Here is a 6254-nt window from a genome sequence, read left to right as displayed (position 1 = left end):
CCTCTTAATGGCTCAATTAGTTATAGTGACCCCCATAGTGGCTCCTGTATTTACAGTGTCTCCCATAGTGGCCCCAGTAGTTATAGTGACCCTCTTAGTGGCTCCTGTATTTACAGTGTCTCCCATAGTGGCCCCAGTAGTTATAGTGACCCCCTTAGTGGCTCCATATTAACAGTGTCTCCCACAGGGGCCCCAGTAGTTATAGTGACCCCCTTAGTGGCTCTTGTATTAACAGTGTCTCCCATAGTGGTCCTAGTAGTTATAGTGACCCCCTTAGTGGCTCCTGTATTAACAGTGTCTCCCATAGTGGTCCTAGTAGTTATAGTAACCCCCTTAGTGGCTCCCATATTAAGTGTCTCCCATAGTGGTCCTAGTAGTTATAGTGACCCCCTTAGTGGCTCCCATATTAACAGTGTCTCCCACAGGGGCCCCAGTAGTTATAGTGACCCCCTTAGTGGCTCTTGTATTAACAGTGTCTCCCATAGTGGTCCTAGTAGTTATAGTGACCCCCTTAGTGGCTCCCATATTAACAGTGTCTCCCATAGTGGCCCCAGTAGTTATAGTGACCCCCTTAGTGGCTCCCATATTAACAATGTCTCCCACAGGGGCCCCAGTAGTTATAGTGACCCCCTGAGTGGCTCCGTATTAACAGTCTCTCCCACAGTGGCCCCAGTAGTTATAGTGACCCCATTAGTGGTTCCAGTATTAATAACGACTCAATTAGTGGCCCCAGTAATATTAGTGCACCCCAAAGTGGACCTCTGGCAACAACCCAACACTCAGCCTGCAGTTCTGGTGAGGCAACCCACTGCTGTAATCATTCTGTGACCCCCGACCTCTCTGAACACAGAGTGATTACAGCAGTGGGCCACCCAACCAGAACTGCAGATAACTTAGTGAGTTAACTGTTTGTGGGTTTGTTACCTGGCCGGCTGGCAGCTTACAATAATATGGCCATTAATATGGCCAGTAAAAAATAAATACTGGCCAGGTGGCAACCCCTCTGAGGCAGCAGGTTCAGGATGCCTCATGGAAGGGGCATCCCTGATAAAGATGCTACAATCTTGCATTAGGGCCAACTGATATAAATCTTAGGCAGAAAGATAACTTGTCAATTATCACGGCATTGTACTTTGTACAGAAAGTTGGCCACAGATGGATCAATTTGGCACCAATCTGACCGTCTAAAATCAATCAGGGAAATCAGAACTTGTGCAAAGAAAAAGTTGAGTTTCCAATAGCAAAAAGTTATGTTTCTGCTTTCATGCTAAAGAGATCCTAGATCAATCGAGAACTAGAAACTGGAATATATGGATGAATTTTCTACTTTTCCAACTCGATTTGATGCAATCTGCTAACGTGGTTAATTTCTCATAATCAATGGAGAACAAAGGACACCCTTTCTTCTAATTATATATATGCCATATGTATGCTGGCAGAGAAAGCAGACGCCGGTGAGAAAGAGGAGCAGAGGAGAAGGTCCTGACACTGATGTGTGACGTCATCGGGTGCCCGACCAGGCTGGAGAGGAACTGCTGATAAGTATATTCCTACTTGAGAAAGTGTGAACGAGCAGTGGGCACGTAAGTCAGTGTAAGTGAGAGTGAACGAGCAGTGAGTATGAACGAACAGTAGGCAGTGAATCAGTGTGACTGAGAGCGAACAGGCAGGAGGAGGGTGAGTTTTATATATTTTTAAAAAAGCATAAACAGGCAGAGACATGTGAGGAGGCGCTCGAGTTCGACACATCACCAATCGGGTTGACAGATTACTGGGAGGGGCTAGTGAGGATCCAGCGGTCATGGTTCACATTGGCACCAATGGCAAAGTCAGAAATCGATGAAGGACCCCCAAAAATTATTTCAGGGACTTAGGATCTAAGCTCAGGGTGAGAACCTCCAAGGTAGTTTTCTCTGAAATACACCAGAAAGGCAGCGGGAGATTAGGAGTTAAACAAGTGGCTCCAGAGTTGGCGTAGCAAGGAGGGGTTTGGGTTCCTGGAGAACTGGGCTGACTTTGCTGTCAGCTACAAGCTCTATCGTAGGGATGGGCTGCATCTTAATGGGGAAAATATGGCTAGAAGGTAAGTAATGGTAATGGGGGTCAAGCGGGGGGAAGGGTTAGTACAGTTAGAACTGACAGAACAGTCAATAGCCAATCTTATAAATTGTATGGTAACTAATTCAAGAAGTCTGATCAGTAAAGTGGGTGAGCTTGAAGTGAGAATGTCTGAAGAAAACTACGATATAGTAGGAGTAACGGAAACATGGCTTGATGATAAATGCGATTGGCCAGTGAACTTACAGGGTTACAATCTCTTCAGAAGAGACCGTGAGGTCCAGAAAGGAGGGAGGGTAGGTCTATATGTTAAATCCTACTTAAAGGGGTTGTCCCGCGCCGAAACGGGTTTTTTTTTAAATTTTTTTAACACCCCCCCCCCGTTCGGCGCGAGACAACCCCGAAGCAGGGGTTAAAAAAACAAACCGGGTAGTACTTACCCGAATCCCGGCGGTCCGGCGTCTTCATACTCACCTGCTGAAGATGGCCGCCGGGATTCTCTCTCTGTGGACCGCAGGGCTTCTGTGCGGTCCATTGCCGATTCCAGCCTCCTGATTGGCTGGAATCGGCACGTGACGGGGCGGAGCTACACGGAGCCAGCATTCTGCACGAGCGGCCCCATTGAAGACAGCAGAAGACCCGGACTGCGCAAGCGCGTCTAATTTGGCCCTTAGACGGCGAAAATTAGACGGCAACCATGGAGACGAGGACGCCAGCAACGGAACAGGTAAGTGAATAACTTTTAAAACTTCTGTATGGCTCATAATTAATGCACAATGTACATTACAAAGTGCATTAATATGGCCATACAGAAGTGTATAGACCCACTTGCTGCCGCGGGACAACCCCTTTAATACTGAGGCTAAGAAAAGATACAGGGGTTGGAGCCCCTATATTAGGGGTTAAAAAACTTCCTAATTACCTCATGTAAGTAGTTCATACCCTTCAAAAATAAAAGAACTACAAATAGAAGGAAACCAATGTGGCTCGAAAAGACTACTGGGGGGGATAATAAGTGAAACAAAGAAAGCGTTTAAATTACTAAAACAAGAAGGAAGTGAAGAAGCGCTAAAAACATACTGGGAAAAAAACTAATTATGTTATAGGAAAAGTTCCAAGGAGGAGATAGAGAGACTGATTGCCAAAGAGAGCAAAATAACCCTAAACTATATTTCGATTATATAAAATTATATAAACAGTAAAAGGATTTGTATTAAAAGCACTGGCCCTTTAACAAATAATGCAGGAGAAATCATAGAAGATGATGGGGAGAAGGCAAATCTATTAAATAGTTTTTTTTAAGTGTATTCACGAAGGAAAAAAAAATGTCACACGAGATGCAGGGGAATAAGGTGAACCCCTCGCTAAATATCACCTGCCTAACACAGGAGAAGGTGCAGAGGTGGTTAAAGAAGATTAAAATCGACAAATCGCCGGGGCCAGATGGAATACACCCAAGGGGTCTAAGGGAACTAAGTGACATGATAGACAGACTTCTGTTTCTTATATTTATGGACACTATAGAGACCGGGGTTGTACCACTGGATTGGCATATTGACAATGTGGTTCCAATATACAAAAACGGGTCAAGAAGGGAGCCTGGAAACTACAGGCCGGTAAGTCTCACTTCAATAATTGGAAAAATATTTGAGAGACGCCATCCTAAAATACCTCAAGGAAAACAATGGCATAACTCCTCACCAGCATGGGTTCAGGAAGGGTCGATCACGTCAGACCAATTTGATCAGCTTCTACGATGAAGTAAGCTCTAGGCTGGACCTGGGAGAGTCTATTGATCTCGTGTATCTGGATTTTTCTAAAGCATTTGACACCGTGCTGCATAATAGGCTGATATATAAAATGAGACAGCTCGGATTGGGCGAAATCGTGTGCAGCTGGGTAAAGAACTGGCTCAGAGATAGAAACCAGAGGGTGGTAATAAATGGATCGTACTCTTGATTGGGCCACCGTTGCTAGTTGGGTGCCACAGGGTTCAGTACTAGGCCCCATTCTGTTGCGCTGAAAAATGGCAAATGAAGTTCAATGTTGATGAATGTAAGGTTATGCACATGGGCAGGAAAAACGGATGTCACCAATATACACTAAATGGGGTACTGCTAGGGAAAAGTGAGATGGAAAAAGACTTGGGAGTACTAGTTGACTGTAGACTTAACTGGAGCAATCAATGCCAGTCAGCTGCTGCAAAGGCAAAAAAAAGTCTTGGGGTGCATAAAAAGAGGTATAGGGGTGAGGGACAAGAACATTATTCTTTCACTATATAAGGCCTCAGCATGCAGGCAAGCCATACTGCTAAATGAGGGAGCCAATTACACCTGTGGAGGACACCAATGAGACAGCCACTCACACAACCTCCTAATACAGAGGGGGGTGGCTGCTTGATGTATACTCCCACACAGAGTAGATACAAAGTGTCAAACCTTCTGATACATGTAGTCCACTATGCAGACGAGCAATCTATTAATAATGCCAAAATAGTTCAGCGGGTTGCTCTGCACCTCAAAAAGTGAACCACATTGGTACAGTCACCCTGGGCTCCCCCGGCGTTTAAAAGCCGCACTGCATGTGAATAATACATAATAAATGCGAGGTATTAGTTGGATTTTGCCAAAATACTCGAGCTCACAAGCCAATCGTCAAGGCTCCCCGCATTTTGTTAGTCCCTACACTAATACAAATGTATCACAGAAAGGAAAATATAAAAACAATCACTGAAAACGGCCATTTACTTACTGACACAGGAGGGTGCACATGTTTATGCCGCTATAAAGAGTAAAGCATTGCTCAGAGACAGAGAGACTGACAAAAAGAGACAGACAGGCTGACAGACAGAGACACCTGTGGGCTTTTTTTTATATTAGATATCTGCTCCAAATACAAAGTGACACTCTGAATGATCACCTAACCAAGCAGATTCAGAAGTTCGCAACAACCATTTTTCCAAACATTTTATGTTCGTGTAGCGAACATCGGGTCAATCTAGTGAAAGTACTAATGACCACTTGTCCGACTTTCCGCGTGTGACGTGTGAGTTAAATGCAGAGCCTGACAGCACCTGTGAATGTCAGTTACTGGCTCTTAGCTCCGCCCCCTGATCACATGATGATGACATAATCACAGATCCTTTATCCTTGTGCACTGAATGAGGGATTATAGGCAGACTACATCCCACACAAACCCCTGCGGCTTTAGTTGCTATGGATACAGCAGTAGTCAGTCTGGCAATTTGTAGTTTATTGTGAGACAGCTGGACAGCTGTGTGGAGACTCCAATAAACGACACCTCATAAATTTACACATACATACACTCGTGTGCTCACAGGACCTGTGATGATGTTACCGTTATGTGATCAGTCACATGGTCTCTGAGCTAAATTAGGGATTATGGGCGGGCTACATCCCCCACAAACCCCTGTGGCCTCAGTTGCTATGGATACAGCAGTACTCAGTCTGAACGTTTGTGCCTGGTTGTTGCACACTTGTGTGGAGACTCCAATAAATGACACCTCACAAATGTCCACATACATAGTTCACAGTGCCTACTGATCAACAACATTGAAGTACAGTCCTTCACCACCATCTTCACATCTCCTGAACGTGATATCATGTCATCTCAAGTGCTAATGCCGCCAACAGCAGTGCAGCCTTCATCTAATCATCAACAGTTGTCCAGTGTTGAAACGAACCGTGGCTGTTGTGCAAACATGTCACCACCACGCCACCGTAAAGCTAATGCAGCTTACATGACACAGCGACAAGTCACGATTTCACCTTAGCCACCAGTTAAAGTTCGTAGATCACATGCAGCTTATATGCGAAAGCAATGTAGCAGAGCTGTGTGACGTGCATGTAGCAGAGTTGTGTGTGTGACATGCATGTAGCAGAGCTGTGTGTGTGACGTGCATGTAGCAGAGCTGTATGGTGGATTGGGCCACCAGAAACACTGGTACTATAATTTCCTAATAATTACTAGTAACATTAAAGCCACTGACAGTTGAAGAAATCCCTTTCATAGCAGAAGTAGTCCCTAACGGCAATGCCGTCTTCCAGCAGGATGATGCACCCAGCAACTCTGAGAAAATCATTCAGGAATGGTTTTAGTAACATGACAAAAAGATGAAGCTGATGACTTGGCCTCCAGATTCCCCAGATCTCAGTCCCAATTGAGCATATGCAGGA

The sequence above is a fragment of the Eleutherodactylus coqui genome, chromosome 4 (genome assembly GCF_035609145.1).
Source record: "Eleutherodactylus coqui strain aEleCoq1 chromosome 4, aEleCoq1.hap1, whole genome shotgun sequence".
Lineage (NCBI taxonomy): Eukaryota > Metazoa > Chordata > Amphibia > Anura > Eleutherodactylidae > Eleutherodactylus > Eleutherodactylus coqui.
The sequence above is the reverse complement of the archived record's forward strand: the minus strand, read 5'-3'. Positions refer to the sequence as shown.